Here is a 17,948-nt window from a genome sequence, read left to right on the forward strand (position 1 = left end):
GACATAGCATGAAAGAAAGTTGGCAGTGAATGTGCTGGAAGTTGTGGCATGGAACAATACACAGTGGTTAACCAGGCCCTGGTGGTGTGAAATAAAGATAAACAGTAAGGAAAAGTGACCACCCATTGATTGCGATAAAAAGATTGTTGGAAAGGAGCAGCTGCGGTGGAGGCAGGAAGAAGGCATTTGAAGGTCAAATTATGAGTGGTACAGCTGAAACCAGATGTTGGCCACAAGTTGCAACCAAAGTCAGCGTTAGTCATTTTTGGTTGTGCGATGTGGTAGATCAGTGGTTCCCAACCCTTTGACTCATGAGGACTCCTGCTGAATCACTACTGGAAGCCGGGGACCCCCAAGCAATTTGTACCATTTAGAATTTCAAACATTAATACAGTAATTTGCAAAAAATACACAAACAAGTACATACCAAACAAATACTCAAAATACTAAAGATATAATTATTTTATATTGAAAAAATATGCAAAAGTCGAAAAAATGTTCATGGGAAGGTTGCCGCTGCATCTCAGGGACTAACTTTCCAATATTTAGTTTCATTTAGGAAAGCTGAATCCTCAGGTCAGATTCTACATTTCCCAAGCAATTTTTTGTTTTTAATTTTTAGGTACCTAAGATCTGAGAAAGCTTTTTCACATAAATATGTGTTGGGGAAAGGAAGAAAAAACATAAGGGCCTCTCATCTCTCCATAACTTCTGTCTCATGTGATTTGTTTTATAGCACCTCTCATACCAGTGTAGGGTGTCTGAGCAATTTACAGGGGACTCCAAGGTGTAGGATTCACATGTCATCCTCACTGGAAGGCATTTTCTAAGAGTGCTTGGTCTGGAGCTGCACAAACACAGGATTCAGGACATAACACAGTGGTTAGCATTGACTTTAATGATAAGAATGTATTTCGAAGCAAGCAAATCTTTTTGTTAGGAGCATAAGTGTTAGACCTGACAGCCTTAGGGTAGTCACCCCTAACTTTTTGCCTGCCTCCCTCCACTTTGTGGACACTGTTTTTGCTGGTTTTTAGACTCTGCGCACTTTACCACTGCTAACCAGTGCTAAAGTGCATATGCTCTCTCCCTTAAAACATGGTAACCTTGAATCATACCTGATTGGACTATTAATTTACTTATAAGTCCCTAGTAAGGTGCACTTTATGTGCATAGGGCTGGTAAATTAAATACTACTAGTGGGCCAGCAGCACTGGTTGTGCCACCCACTTAAGTAGCCCCTTTTCCTTGTCTCAGGTCTGCCATTGCAAGGCCTGTGGGTGCAGTTTCACTGCCACCTCGACTTGGCATTTAAAAGTACTTGCCAAGCCTAGAACTCCCCTTTTTCTACCTATAAGTCACCCTTAATGTGTGCGCTAGGTAACCCCTAGAGCAGGGTGCTGTGTGGGTAAAAGGCAGGACATGTACCTGTGTAGTTATATGTCTTGGTAGTGTAAAACTCCTAAATTCGTTGTTACACTACTGTGAGGCCTGCTCCCTTCATAGGCTAACATTGGGGCTGCCCTCATACACTGTTGAAGTGGCAGCTGCTGATCTGAAAGGAGCAGGAAGGTCATATTTAGTATGGCCAGAATGGTAATACAAAATCCTGCTGACTGGTGAAGTCGGATTTAATATTACTATTCTAGAAATGCCACTTTTAGAAAGTGAGCATTTCTTTGCACTTAAATCCTTCTGTGCCTTACAATCCACGTCTGGCTGGGCTTGGTTGACAGCTCCTTGTGCATTCACTCAGACACACCCCAAACACAGGGTACTCAGCCTCACTTGCATACATCTGCATTTTGAATGGGTCTTCCTGGGCTGGGAGGGTGGAGGGCCTGCTCTCACACAAAGGACTGCCACACCCCCTACTGGGACCCTGGCAGACAGGATTGAACTGAAAGGGGACCTGGTGCACTTCTTAGCCACTCTTTGAAGTCTCCCCCACTTCAAAGGCACAACTGGGTATAAAACAGGGCCTCTGCCCTACCTCATTAGACACTTGCTGGAGAAGAAACCTGAACCAGAAACTACATCCTGCCAAGAAGAACTGCCTGGCTGCTCAAAGGACTCACCTGTCTGCTTTCTACAAAGGACTGCTGCCTTGCTGTTGGCCTGCTGCCTTGCTGAACTCTTGTCTGGCTGTGAAAGTGCTCTCCAAGGGCTTGGATAGAGCTTGCCTCCTGTTCCCTGAAGTCCCAGGACTAAAAAGACTTCCCTTTTTCACTTGGACGCTCCGTGCGCCGAAAATTTCGACGCACAGCTTGTGCCGCGGCGAGAAAAACGCCGCACACCGACGCTGATCAACGCGACGCTCTGGGGACGACCGGAAATCCGACGCACGGCTTCGCAAGGACAACGCCGCCCGACCTCTAGAGGAGAAATCGACGCGACGCCTGCCGTGAGATCGTAATTTCAACGCGCAGCCCCGCAGAACGACGCGCAGCCGGAAAACAAGCAGGAAAATCCACGCACCGACCCGGGACATCTGGTAATTCCCGCGATCCACAGAAAGAGACTGTCCACGCGCCGGAAAACGACGCAAGACTTCCCCGCGTGGAAAACAACGACGCAAGTCCGTGTGTGCTGAGGAGAAATCGACGCACACACCCTTTTTCCACGCACCTCTTCTTTTGTGGCCCTCTAAGGAGATTTTTCCACGCTAAACCAGGTACTTGTGCTTGAAAGAGACTTTGTTTACATTCTCAAGACTTAAGACACTTTGGGCCTGATTCTAACTTTGGAGGACGGTGTTAAACCGTCCCAAAAGTGGCGGATATACCACCTACCGTATTACGAGTTCCATAGGATATAATGGACTCGTAATACGGTAGGTGGTATATCCGCCACTTTTGGGACGGTTTAACACCGTCCTCCAAAGTTAGAATCAGGCCCTTTATATCACTTTTCAGTGATATCTCTACAATTTTCCATTGCAACTTTATTCTTTTTGACCTACAATTATCCTGATAAATATTATATATTTTTCTAAACACTGTGTGGTGTATTTTTGTGGTGCTATATGGTGGTATTGTATGATTTATTGCACAAATACTTTACACATTGCCTTCTAAGTTAAGCCTGACTGCTCGTGCCAAGCTACCAGAGGGTGGGCACAGGATAATCTTGGATTGTGTGTGACTTACCCTGACTAGAGTGAGGGCTTTTGCTTGGACAGGGGGTAACCTGACTGCCAACCAAAAACCCATTTCTAACAATAAGGAAAATGAAAGACTAGGAAAAAAACATAACGTTCTAGTTTGTGCCATGCAGCTCTTTGGTGGATGTTTATAGCTCACTAGATTAAGATTGTAATTTATGAACTGCACAGTCACAAAAGAGTCTCTGTGACAAAAGCAGTAACCCGCTGTGCACATAAATACTGTTCTTTGCCGGATACACATTCTTTGCAGCAGGCATATTAACCATCTGTGCTACCTTAGATGAGTCAAAACTGCCACTAGACAAAACTCCTATCTCTCTCCAGCAGGTACATTAATCACCAGAGTTATCTTGACACTTTTTTCCTTGCCTGAAAGCTGCTGGATGTACAAGGAACTTTGTAGTGCTTCTAAAACTGCTGCACAAAGGAAGTAATAAATATTTTTAAAAACACACGTTTCTGTGAGAGGCCCCAACTGCAGAAGTTCCTTCCTGGCGGCCTAGGCCTGTGAACCTCCTGGGAATGTGTCATGGACCCCTGGCGGGGCGTGGACCACAGGTTGGGAACCGCTGTGGTAGAACATCTACTGTAACATAAGTGTAACTTGAGTGAGATGGGCTCTACTAACTGCTTCATTTAGCCAATAATGTCCTGTCTATCATTATTTGACATTTGCAGTGCCAGCCTGGCCAGTCCAAGTGTGACAGGCTGTCCTGGGAGAAAGGGAAATACCATTTTAAAAAACCCACATGTGGCGACAGCCTGATCAGCAGGCATCAAACCTCAGCAGAAGACATAAGATATATCCAAAAAGTAAAAAGAAAAGGTTGTGCTAACCCAGCTAGGCAGATCGAAGCTGTCACGTCCTCTATTATTATATCAACTCATTGCTCTAACACTTTGTATCTGTGCAATCACCTGTCTAAATTTGGAGTTGTGGTGCACATTTTTGAAATTATAGCACTGGTCCTTCCCGGGTCTGCATGGCCTCCTGATTACACATTCTGAAGGTACTGAAAGCCACACATACTGATTGTTCTTTCCACTCCTGCCCACGTGTTCTTTTGTCAGATCCATATATATATATATATATATATATATATATATATATATATATTTATTTGGGCTTTAGAGACACAGGAAGGCTCCTCCTTCCCCTCTTCTTCCTCTTCTTTCTTTCTACTCCTCCTCTTGTTCATTCTTCCTCTTCCTTCTCCTCCTTCTTCTGTTCCTTCCTTCCTCCTCACCTTTTTCCTCTTCTCCCTCATTCCTCTTTTCCTTCCTCTTCTTCCTTCTCCTTCCTCTCCCCCTTCCTCCTTCTGCTTCTTTTTTCTTCCCCTTCCTCTTCCTCCTCTCTTGCTCTTTCTCCTCTCTCTTTGCTTTCCTCATTCCCTTCCCCTTCCTCCTCCTTCTTCTTCCTCGGACACTTCTTACAAAATAAAAAAAATTCTGATGATATATTCCTCTTTCTGTGTGTGCTGCAGCACACATACAAAGAGTAAGTAACGAGGAGAATGGGCTGAAATCCATGGGTGGATGCTTGAGAACACCAAGGCTGTACCCATGAAACGCATTCCCACCTCAGTGTAATGCAATGCAGTGACTTGTGCTGCTTTACGATACTCTAGATTCATCAAGACAGGCAAGGCCCCGCAAGATCAATCTAATGTCAGTTATGTTGCTTTTGCGCCCGTTGCATGGTGGAAAGGTGACTCAACTCTTTCATAAATATGTCCCTTATTTTGACACCTTTCTGCAGATCTACATACCCTGCCTGCGAGGAGCGGTAAGCAATAGTTCCATAGTAGGAGCGCCCTTTTGAGTCTGTGCAAACCTACCAACGTGCATGTTTTATGGATTTTCACCAGTTCTTCTCTAATCTTTTGCCATACTTGGAAAGGTTAGAAACTTACTTCTAAAAAGTGTAGAAGTAAAATCTCTTTCACAGCTGATGGGGAAGTGGTTGGAGGTAAAGTGAGCTTGTAAACGCTCAACTGATATTCGCATGAGCAAATCTATGCTTGCATATTTGCAATTCACAAATAGTTTCTAGGAGTATGATTTTCTTAACTACTTATGTAAATTCTTGTGAATTATTGAAAGCCGCAAGTCTGAGCTAATGCAAGGACATATACCATTGGTGCACTTTTGTGACTTTCTTTAAGAATTGAGTCTCTAATTAGGTCTGGTGTTAACAAAGACCTTTTGTTTTTATTACATTTTGTGCCTCTATCTGTCGGTTGGCTTCACTGTGAGTGACGAAATTCTGCACTTTCACAAAGAACATATTGGCACGCAAAGTAGTTTTGTTCAGTTCCAGAGACTACTGCGAAAATGTGTGCTTTTTGAAGCCAAAAAATATTTTTTCTTTTGCCAATGTTTGTTATAATGGTGAGGACTCAACAGCTCCTACAACAATAAAGTTTTACAAAAACCATATCAAAGCAAGACTTGAATTGACAAAACCAAAAGCTTGACCACCAGTGTCAGAGCTACTGGCTTTGCCAATGCCTGTTTATTTTCATGTTTCCCATAATATTTTTTAAACTGATTTACATTATAAACACTTTTTGGAAATACTAGCATGCATCAAGACACTTCACTAGAAATGGTATCTACATTTTCACTGGAGTTTGTTTAGGAAAACACTTTTTTCTGGGTTGCATTTTTTTGTGAACATTTTATTTTGAAAGCAAAGAACCATCAATCTTGCTTTCAAACGTCTGCAAATATTTGCATTTTGTCAGAGCATTCTGGGAGCATTATACATAGTTTCATAGTGGTAAACTTTGCAAATGTGTGTACATATTTTTATGCTGGAGCTTCTGTCAGTAGTGCAGTCTGAGCATACAACATTTCCTTGGAATGCTCACCCTAGCAATAAAAGCTTTGCATTACTGAACCAAAAATACAAGTTGGAACGACATTTACTTGGACACAAATGATACGTAAGCAGCAGACAGTGCCCTTTCCTGATCTATAATGTGATACTGCAGACTGGCAGCTCAGGGCTTTGTGCTGCAGGGGGTTGGGTCTACTGGTTCCAAAGACAAAATCAACATGAAAACATGTTGCCCATGACCCCCAAACAATATGTCCCGGGCATAAAGCTATAGAAATTCCACACCTCTGCAACTTATAAAGAGATCAGTTTGTATGTTATTGTAAAGACAAAAAGACACGACAAAAACGATTGGCTTTGGTTAAACCCTCAGAAGAATGTATTAAAGTAGCTAAAAGCATACACATCTCACAAATATCTGTAAAAGAGATAAATGACAAATTGGTTAAAATCATCTATGTTGTTGATACAAGTAAATCCCCTCAAAAATTTATATACAATAGGAATGAGGGATTGGTTAAAGCTCCTAAGATTAAAAGTTTAGTCCAGGAAAGGGTAACGTATTTCTGTTGTGGCAATGTTCCTCGAGGAAAGTGTCCTGCAGCTAAGGTAACATGCAATTATTGCAAAAATGTTTGTCACTTTGCTAAAGTGTGTTTAAACAAGAAATCTATCAAACAATCAGTGGCATGTGTGGTTGATCAAGAGATGAATCTGAAACTGAAGTCATGTGTACGGTTGGGGAGGAGAAGTGTGTTCATAAAAGTGTGATGATCACATCAATAACATGAGCCCATTGTGGGTGATCCTTCTAGGTGTGTAGATCCTATGGCAGAAATTGGTGTTGGGGACAAGGTTTTAAAGCTTTTGGTAGATCCCAGCGCTAGACTCACCATGATTACTCACAGGCTATATACTGAAACATGGGGAAACAGACCTATGTTACCTCATGACCCCTGTTTCGCACGAAGGACGCAAAATTGAACTTTTAGAATATATTGAGGAAGTAATGGAATTCAAAGGGGGGAAGATCAAGGGCAGAATTTATGTAGCTGTCAAGGGGCGCAACATTCCGGGATGGTTCCATCAAGGGTTGTTTGAAATGATATTAAATCCTGGAGCCAAAGAACAGATATTGGTGATTAACTGTGATGAAGAAGGTCAAGATTGAGAAATAATATTTCCCTCAGTGTTCAGTGAAGAGTTAGGCAAGATTTTGTTGATTCCACCAGTGGGTCAAAGTAACAGAGGGTGCAGTTCCTGTAAAACACAAATCAAGAGTAGTGCCTTTTAGTGTGAAAGAAGACCTCAAGCGTGAGCTTAAAGAACTATGTGAATTGGGTATCATTGAACCACTAAATTCTCAGTGTGGCTTTCTCCTTTAGTTGTGACCTGTAATAGATGTGTAAAATTAAGTGTGTGTATTGACCTCTGTTCCTTAAATAAGGAAATATGGGCTGACTCCATTCCCTTGCCCAAAATTAGTAATTTATTTGCTAGTACAAAAGGGGCCAACACTTTTTCTAAATTAGATCTGGCTGCTGCCTACCATTAGATAGAGCTTCATCCTGATTCACAACACTTAACTGTTTTCATTTCACCTATCAGAACTTTTCAATACAGTTGCATGCATTTTGGGTTTTCCTCAGCAGCCTAAGTCTTCCAAAAGGTTATGTATAATTTTCTCAAGGAAGGCGAAGGTGTTCTAGTGTTTCAGAATGATGGTTTGGTATTTGCTGAGGATGTGAAATCTCATGATGTAATTCTTCAAAAGGTGTTGGAATTTTTGAAGAGGCACTGAGTTGTCTTAAAAACAGGCAAATGTACATTTTAGTGCAGTGAAGAAGAATATTTAGGGCATATAATTTCAGAAGAAGGTATCAAGCCTAGACCTGGGTTGTTACATGGCATCATTAGCACTCAACCTCCTGACAAGAGTCAAATCCTTTTTGGGTTTGTGTGAATACTACTCCTGTTTTATTCATTATTTTGCAACCAGGGTGTAATGCTTTGTGAACGTAACCACCAACTCCATCTTGACCATTGACTCCATTTTGTACCTCGCTTCAGTCGCCTTCACAGTGGTGGCACAGAGGTTTTTCCACACAGAGCTTGTTTTTCACACTGAATGTGTTTTTGCTTTCCTCACCAGAACAGGGTCATACCATGTTGGCACATATTCTGGGGAATGTGGACATGATAAGGAAGTTACAGGCTGGGAATGTTTTTGTCAGAGAAAGGTACAGCTCTGTCTCTGGAATGGGCCCGCAAGTTCCTTTGTGTGTTTTATGCAACAGACCAAGTACAGCCAGCACTTGTTTTCGTAACCGAGGTGAGGGCGTTCTAGGATGCTCTTCTAGATTGTTTAAGGTATAAAAGACAGGGGGACTTGGCACCAAGACAGGAACTCGCCTGTGGAGTGGATGCACTGCCCAGTCCCATGTGTGATCTCCTGCCTTGGCTGTTTTGAGTGTTCCTCCGGTCTGCGCTGGCAAGGATGATGGATATAACGCTCATGGTGATGCATTTTAACTTATAATTATTTTGCATATATATATATTCACTGTTAATGCATTGCACATCTCTGTGATTGTTTAATGGCACTGATTCTTGTGTATACCCATGCTTTACTTCATTTGAGTTAAATGCTTATTCTCATATATTAGTGTACTTTCATTTGATATCAGGAGAGGGCCTCAATAGATTCATTCCTCAGACTAAGAGTGCTGCATTCTTTGGCATCATTTCCTCATAGTTTAAACAAGAGCAACACACACGGTTCATCTCATCAGCAATTTGCAGAGAAAGGTGTCAAATTTATATGGTGTCATGAATGTGACTTGACATTTGATCAGAGTTGTTGACTAAGAGCACAGCCTCTAAAACCATTTGACCCAAGACTTACATGCTGCATTACAGTTGATGCCAGCCAAATTGGGTTTGGGGCTGCTCTTGCTCAGAAAAATTAGGAGTTCGAACATACTGTAGCTTTTGCATCCAGAGTGTTGAGGGAAGCTGTGCTACAATACACTGTGATTGATAGAGAGATTCTGGCACATGTATGGACTATTGAGAAATGTCATCTTTCTGTAGGGGAAGGCCATTTGTTCTACAACTAGACCACAAGCCGTTAATTAACATATTAGAAGGTGGTGCCAACACATTCACTACACCAAGGATTTCAAGGATGACTACGAAACATTTACAGTATCAATTTGACATAATACATATTTAAGGGGGTAGGAAAGCAAGGGCTGATATTCTTTCTAATTTTCCGTACAAAGGAACTGATGTTCAAGAGATGGAATTCATTGACCATATTGATGAAAACCTTGAAGATTGCCTTGTGGCCTCTTTAGAAATATCTGATTTGAATATTTGCTCCGAAAGGAGTTGATGGTGGCTGTGAAAGATGATCAAGTTCTACAGCAAGTTATTGATCTGGTTAAGTCAGTGGCCCAGGGAGAATGTTTTATCTCCTCTGCTACAACCGTACTGTAAAGTTAATAGAGACATTTCTGTAGAATATGGTATGCTCTTGCAGTCAGACAAATTGATTCTACCCCATCTTGTAAGAAATAGCATAAGTAGAAAGGCTTATGATGGTTACCTAGGAGCATCTCTGACTAAATGTCGCATCTGTGATTATTTCTGTCTGATGGCCAAAGATGGACGTTGATGAAAGGGTTGGAAATTGTTGTCTGCTGCTCGGCTTACAAAAGTCTTAAGGTGGCAACACCGTCTCTGTTACCTATTGAATGTCCTGCTTGGCCATGGGTCAAACTAGGTATTGATAGCATGGGTCCCTATGACTCCTTGCCAGGTGGAACCAGATACATTATTGTTTTGATGGATTATGCTTCAAAATGGTTCTAGATTAAGATGGTCAGGGAACCAAGTGCTATTGCTATAATTGTCAAATGCACATATTTGCAGATACTTACAAATGCATTTACAAAGGAGTTTTTGAGACGGAGAGCCGGAGTGAAAAATCAATGACCAAAGGTCTGTTTATTTTTGCTGCAGCAAAGAGGACAGGTTTACCACTGGCATCCCAGGCCCGAAGTAAAGTGTGCTAGCATAAAGCGTTTAACAGTGATATTTATACTCATACATCAAAGGATACATAAAATGTGTAAATAATGATATACGTCATACAGATATTTTAAGGAGTTAATCAGTTTCCACACACCGGTTCCATTCCCAGCTTTGTCCTTGCCTCCCCTCTGCAGCTGCCTGACTCCCCACATTCTTGAGACCCTTCAAAGGATTACGTGGTTCAAAGGTATAGATATCAGCCTTTCCCTCCCCAAAATACCACAGCCGAGGTCAGTTAGTTATTTTGAACACACAATTATAATGAGTACAGTGCCCCAGTTAGGGAAAGAAACCAGCTGCAAGCCCATGGCGTGGAACCAGGCTTATTTTACTTAAACAAATATACATAAGATAACATATGTGATAGACAGTGCGTTCAGAGACAACAAAAGCTCAAACTTACACGTGTAAAAGAAACGAAGCAATTCAAAATGGATTCTAACAATCGACCCTTTTTGAGTTTTTTTTCTTCTGAACATAATCAACGTTTGAATAGTTCTAAATTTCCTCATATATGTTGAATTTTACTCCTACTTCCTTGAAATTTGCATTCATGGGGACATAAACAACCGACGGGTATGAGCAACCAGTATCTGTAGTGAGGATAGTGGGGTCAATAGCCATTAGGGAATTTATCTCTTCTCTCTGCATCATAGCTCGATTTGTTTCTAGTATTTTCACTGGCGGAAGTTTACACAATTTTAAACAGGAACAGAGAGCAGGTAAGCACTGTACTAATAAACAACTTAATACAATAGCTATTATTATAAAAAGTATGTCTTTAAACAACCAGCCCCACCCCCCAAACCAAGACCATAACCATGATAAACTCAAATCGCCTCCTTCATATTGGCCCCCCTTTTCAAATACCTGTACTGCTTCTTTTATTTTCACAATATCCAATTCTATCTCTGATGACTTGTTGACAAAATAACAGCACTTTTGCTGGTACTGATGTTGGATTAAAACACATACTCCTCCTTGTTGTACTGTAATCAAGTCTAGGGCAAGCCGATTTTGTATCGCCAATTGGGCTGCAGAGTTTATCTCTATCTGTACACTTCCTATGGCCTCCCTGGTGGCATTATATGCAATGGCTAATTCAGCTGACATATTCATCATTGCCAGTTGTAAATCGAAAATTCCAAATCCTGGAATAAGAACATGTAACACTTGAAATACCCAGTTCTTTCGCTCCTCCAGTATGGGTGTCCCTCGTCTGTACCTATGTGCAAAACTCCCCATGTTAAGGGGCTGGGAAGATGATATATTTGATATCACAGTAATGTTGGGTGCCAAATATGCCAGTGAACATATCCCTTCCCAGTTTAGAGGTAGTACTTTATATGCAGTTCTTCCACATACGAAGTACATGCCTCCCTGGATTTGTGAATTTATAATGCTGTATTTTATTCGGGGCAATCCTACACCCTCTGGGGTGTCATGCTCAGAATTATTGCAATACTTGTAATCTTCCCAGATTGTATTTAGCAATGATACATTTGCCCAGGGTGCAACATATGAACATCTAGCCGTCCAGAGGGGGCCAAGGAAAACCCGGGATAATATTACAGGTGAATTTTTCCCATTTCTATCTTGTTCTCTGGAGGGATCATATAACAATCCTTCTGGATCTACCAGAATCTCATTTTCTCCCACAGTCAGGTTCCAATAATTTACAGTGTAATTTTGATGAGTCCCATTAATTAACGCTGTCCAATTTCTGTCTATTTTCTCCTCTCCTTCAAGATCCCAATTCCCTGTTTTTATATCAAATAACAAAGTATAAACACACTGTTCAGGAGGGATCTTTCCCATGTATTTTGCCTCTGGGTTTTGCCCATAAAAATAGGTACCAAAACATATGGGAAACATTTTAAGTGTGGCATTCTCTCCAGGCATCGGGGAGAGCTTGTATTCTGCCTGGGTATTAGGGAGCACCGCACACCTAGGGTACCATTGATATTCTTGTTGGTCACATCTCCAAGTGGTATTTGGTACAAGACACACTTCCCCTCTTTCATATTCGCTTGGTGATACTGGTACTTCATAAAGGCCTATAGGATCCTCAGGGTGTCTAGACAAGTGCCGGCAAATCCAGCAGTCAGTGAGACTTAATGTCTCCGCTAATTTTCCATGAACCTTTATCAATGGATGTAAGGTAGGATTTTGCAACAATGATGCAACACCACTGGACATTATACATATTAACATAAGGGTCACTAGGTACTTCATTGTTGTTTTGTAGAAATAGTTATAAGGCCACTCTTCCCTATTCTCTAGAGGGATATTTGTCCTGCCAAATGGATATATTTTCATAATTTTATTGTGCTCTCCTCCTTGGTCCTACAACCTTTCTATGATACCGTTTTACTCGTCTCAACCGCCTACGTGTGTTCAAAAATATACCCACACAATTACCAAATATGTAAATGCAAAATATTGATATCACTATACTAATAATCATATACGTATAGATACAGATAAGTAAATTTTCCTTCAATGTTCACACCCACTAGGGTTCAGCACCGCCGTGCTTTCCACTCTAGCAGTTAGGCTGCACTGGTTGGTCCATGAGCAAGTTTTTTTCAAATACAGGACAATAGATGTTGGCTTGATCCTAGGTCCCTTATCTTCTCCTTTTCGAGTTTTAACTCCTGGTGAGTCTCAACTCCCAGTGAGTAAGTCGCGATACTTCAAAGTTCGTCTTCAGTATAGTTTGTCAGTTTCGTTCAGTGTCTCAGCAAAAATGAGGGCGGAGGCCAGCAATTTTCAACCAGATCAGTGATGTGCTTGAGTATTAAACAGAAAAGGACACCTTTTTTTTTACCGCTGGGACTACAAACCGCACCAACCCTAATGGCTGGCCGCTTCCGTAGAACTGGTACTTGGTTTTTCTCGCCAGTCACAGAACTGTTAACTCCATTTACCCACTGCTTTTAACACAGATAATAGCGTTGCACAAGCTGCATCCCACTATGCTTGTGTTCTCGTTGAGACAATTGTTCTAACCAATGTTCTGGTGTCGTTGCACAGGCTAGTCACCCGTGTTCCTGTTCATGCTGAAAATTTAGTCATCACAGTCATTTACAACCTCGTCGCCCAAAGTGTGCGTAACAACAGTGAGGATAGCTCGTTTTAATGCTGGTACATCAATGGCATCGGAAATGCCGGTGGCGGTGAAAGCGGGGAACTGTATTTCATGAAGGCAGGCGTGCCGTATTCTGCTGAGCAAAGGATTCCTTGGCCATTCAGAAAAGACCTCAGTTTGCAATTCCAAGCTAGGAGCTATCAGGGTGATGTAAATGTAGCTTTTCGTAGGGGTCACCACCTTACGCACCTTCAAAATTCTGTTCATTTGGATGGGCGAGGACGCAGGTTGTATCGATGAGTTTGTTGATCTTCAAACAGTAACTCTTCGTCACTGGGCTGCTGTGTCACCTCAGGAGCAGAAGTAGCACTTGAAACCTGTGGAGGTGTTTCCTGTCTCCCTACTTCTCTGTAATCAGGAGACAATGGTAATTCTGCTGTTAGAGTACTTTGTAGTGGAATTGGTGCACGCTTACAGTGGCTAGCATGTATCCAGTTTTTCCTTCCTTCCACTTTCACCGCTGTCTGTGTTGCAAGCAGTACCTGGGCTGGCCCCCGCCACCTAGGCTGAAGACTGTTGGTTCTTTGAAAATTCTTTGTCATAAGCCAATCCCCTGGCTTAAAAGGGTGACCAGGGCCTTCAAGAGGAGTCGGTAGGCTGGCCTTGACCTGTTGGTGGATCAAACGCAAATCTTTAGTCAATTGTTTACAGTAATCTACAAACAAAGGATATTGCACTTCAGAAAGCTTCTTTGGTCGTGGTACCCCCCAGATATTGGCTGGCCTCCCCATGACAACTTCATAGGGGGATAATCGTGACTTGCTACTGGCAGTCATCCTGATGGACATTAATGCTAGGGGCAAAGCATCTGGCCATTTTAAGTTGGTCTCAGCACAAATCTTAGCTATTTTGCTCTTCAAGGTGTAATTATACCTTTCTACAAGGCCCGCTGATTGTGGGTGATTTGCAGTATGAAATCGATGTTTGATGTTAAGGGCGGTACAGACCTTCTCCATTACCTCATTAGAAAAATGACTGCCATTGTCACTCCAGACTAATCGTGGCAATGCGTATCTAGGAAAATATTCTTTTAGTAATATTTTTGCGGTAGAGAGGGCACCATTGTCTTTTAATGGGTAGGCCTCTATCCATTTTGAAAACATGCATACTACCACTAACACGTATTTCAGTTTGTTACACGGTTCCATGTGGATAAAATCCATCTGTATAGCTTCAAAGGGGAGATCAGGAGGGGCAAAGTGGCCAGGGGGCGTAGGGGTCCCTTTTCCTGCATTGTGCACTGCACACACCATACAACTTTTAACCAGGTTATTAGCAGCTTTGGATATCAGAGGATTACTCCAAACATGGTCCAAAGTTGTCTTGATGCCTTGGGCACTGATGTGTGCAGGACTGTGGGCCATAGTAACCATAGCGTGTACATAACAATTAGGTAACATCCATCTTCTTCTGTCTGTGTCATCTGTGTAACAACCCTCACTGTCTAGTCTACCGTTCTTCTCCCACTGTTCCCTTTCCTCTGCTGTTGCTTCTGCTTGAATATCTCTCACACACTGCATGGTATTTTCTAATACTTCGTTCTGGGGCTCTCCCTTGATGCTACTCTCAACATATGCATTGTCAAATGGTGCTCGTGCTGTTGCTTTCGCTGTAGCATCTGCAAAAGCATTTCCTCGTCCTATATCATCAGTAATTTTTTTGTGGGCACTACACTTAATGATTGCGACCTGACGGGGCAGGCTGAGAGCATTCAAAAGTGTCACAATCAAGTTGCCATGCTGAATGGTAGTGCCATGTGACGTGATAAAGCCTCTATTCGCCCAGAGTCGCCCAAAATTATGAGCTACTCCAAACGCATATTGGCTATCAGTGTAGATGTTAACACTAAGATGTTCACTTATTTCACAAGCTCTGGTGAGGGCAATTAATTCTGCAGCCTGTGCCGAATTTTGCGGGATTCTATGAGATTCAACCACTGTTTTGACTGTGGTGACGGCATAGGCTGCAGTGGTCGTACCATCTGGTAACTTGAAGCAAGACCCATCTACAAACAGCTCTCCCTGTGGGTCAGATAGGGGAGTGTCTGTTAAGTCTACCCGTCCCTTGGTTTCTTCCTCAGTGGCAAAAATGCAATTATGATCAAATTCCACATTGTCCTGAGGGAGGGGTAGTAACGTAGCTGGGTTCAAGACATTGCACCGCTTCAAAGTAATATTTGGACTGAACAATGTTAATTCGTAACCTGTTAGACGAGCACTGGTGAGGTGCTGCGTCTGTGTCTTGTTTAACAAAATATCAACGGCATGAGGAACCATCACAGTGAGCGGATTGCCACCAACAAACCCTTCACTTTGTTTCACCGCAGCTGCTGCAGAAGCCACTCCTCTAAGACAAGTAGGCAAAGCTTGCGCCACAGTGTCCAAGGTGGAAGAGAAGTATGCACAAGGGCGTTGTCTCCCACCTTGATCCTGTGTCAAAACAGACAATGTACAGCCATGCTTTTCATGCACAAATAAAACAAATGGTTTGCTGTAATCCGGATTACCCAATACAGGAGCAGAGCACATCGCCTTTTTTAAATCTTGAAAAGCCTCCTCACATTTGTCAGTCCAAGGTACAGGAGAGGGCACATCTGAAAGTGTCAGAGCAGTCAATGGTTTTGCTATAAGTGAAAAATTTGGAATCCACTGTCTGCAAAAGGATGTAAATCCCAAAAATGCTCGGACTTCAGAAGGGGTGCGTGGTGCAGTCATTGTATGAACCAGTTTAATTCTGTCTGGATGTAATCTCCTTCCCTCCTTAGAGAGGAGGTGTCCTAGATAGGTGACCTCCTCTCTACAATACTGCAATTTTGGAAGGGACACCTTATGGCCCAGAGGTGCTAAATGATGTAATAATGCAACAGTATCAGTCTTACATTGTGTCATGGAATCTGAGGCAATTAAAATATCATCAATGTACTGCAACAATGCAGAGCCTGAAGGTGGATTGAATTGGTCTAATTGACGTTTAAGACATTGACTATATATGCTCGGGGACTCAACAAATCCCTGAGGAATTCTTGTCATCGCGAATGATCTACCAAAAATCGCGAAGCTAAACAAATATTGAGATTCTTCGGCAATTGGAATGCTGAAGAAAGCATTCTTCAAATCGATTACGGTGAAAAAACACGCAGAGGGTGGAATCATGGTGAAAAGACTATTCATGTCTGGGACCACGGGAAACTGGGGAATTACTATTTTATTAATTTCTCGGAGATCAATAACTAATCGATATACTGTGTTATCAGTAACTGATTGCTCACCATCTAATCTATTAGCATCATTTTGTTTCTTTACAACAGGAAGGATTGGACTGTTACATGGGCTGCTCACTATTTCCTTTATGACACCTGCATGCACAAGATCAGATATGACTGCCTTGAGCCCTTTTTCGCTTGATTTAGGTAATTTGTATTGAGGAACACGAGGTAACCGGGCACCTGGTTTGATTTTTATTACAATAGGGTCGATATCCATAATGCCTACATCATTCTTGCCTTTGGCCCATAAGCGAGGGTCTATTTCCTTTAGCTCTGGGGGTAAGTCGTATTCCTGTGAGAACATGCACCGAGTTGGGGAAACACTATCCATAGTTACATAGACACCATCCATTGAACAGTGAATAACTGCATTTAATTTCTTTAACAAATCTAATGCAAACAAGTTTTCATTGCAACCTGATGTTAAAGAGAGTGGCGTGTGTACTGTAAATGGGCCTACAGTTACTCTCATAGGTGTTGAGATGGGGCTCACCACGGGGATCCCAGAAATCCCAATTGATGTGGTATGAAGCCCAGACAGGGGAGCCCCGGGGACTGCAGAATGTGCAATAGATGTTCTGGTGGCACCAGTATCTAGAAGAAACTTATGGCCCTCTCCTTCGATTTTTACATCAATGTAGGGACCATTCTGATCTACAGGAATACTTACTCGCCCCTGGCCCTGTCTGTGGCTGTCCTAATAATTGTAGGATTCAGAAAAGAAATCATCAGCATAATATTGTCGTTCAAATGCATTGTCAAAAATATTAGTGTTACGCGGGACCTGATTCTCATTCTGCGAATTCTGATCAGTTCTACCTCTTCCTCGTGCATTACCTGCCGCGTTCCCTCTATGAAGTGACATACTTTGTCTTCCTTCCAGTAATGGGCAAGTATCACGCCAATGTCCATCCTGCTTACAGTAGGCACATTGGTTGATATTTAATCGGCGGTCTTGGGGTGGTGCAGATGCACCTCGGCCTCGACCCCTTCCCCGTCCCCTTGGTGGGCCACCCCTTTGCTGAGGGGTTGTATCCCGCTGGGGGTATGCCTGCTGTAATAATACCTTTTTCTTCAATTCTTTTACTGACTTCTCATTCTTTTCTAATTCTTCCTTGTACCTGCTCTCATAGTATTGTGCCATCTGTAAAATCTCTGCCTGTCCCTTCGTCATCCACGAACTCTCTGTTGCTTTTAATTTTTGTGATATTTCAGGTAGAAGGCCATTAACAAAGCGTTCTACAAATAGTGTGACACCTGTTACGGTGGCGAGGTCTTGACCGCTAAAATCTATGAAAGCTTGTTCAATTCTAGTAAAATAATCTGGGACATCTTCACCTATTTTCTGTTTATAAGTGGCAAGTTTTCCCCAATCCACAGTCTGAAGAGGTATAACAGTTTCTAACTTAGTCAATATCCGGTTAGG

At 42.3% G+C, this 17,948-nt stretch overlaps 1 protein-coding gene across 2 annotated transcripts in view; it reads left to right on the plus strand.

Annotated features, from left to right (window-relative positions):
• The window catches only part of QTRT2 (queuine tRNA-ribosyltransferase accessory subunit 2), a 184,742-nt gene that overhangs the window by 11,317 nt on the left and 155,477 nt on the right, over window positions 1–17,948 (plus strand). The window lies entirely within an intron of this gene.

The sequence above is a fragment of the Pleurodeles waltl genome, chromosome 8 (assembly GCF_031143425.1).
Source record: "Pleurodeles waltl isolate 20211129_DDA chromosome 8, aPleWal1.hap1.20221129, whole genome shotgun sequence".
NCBI classification, from domain to species: Eukaryota; Metazoa; Chordata; class Amphibia; order Caudata; family Salamandridae; genus Pleurodeles; species Pleurodeles waltl.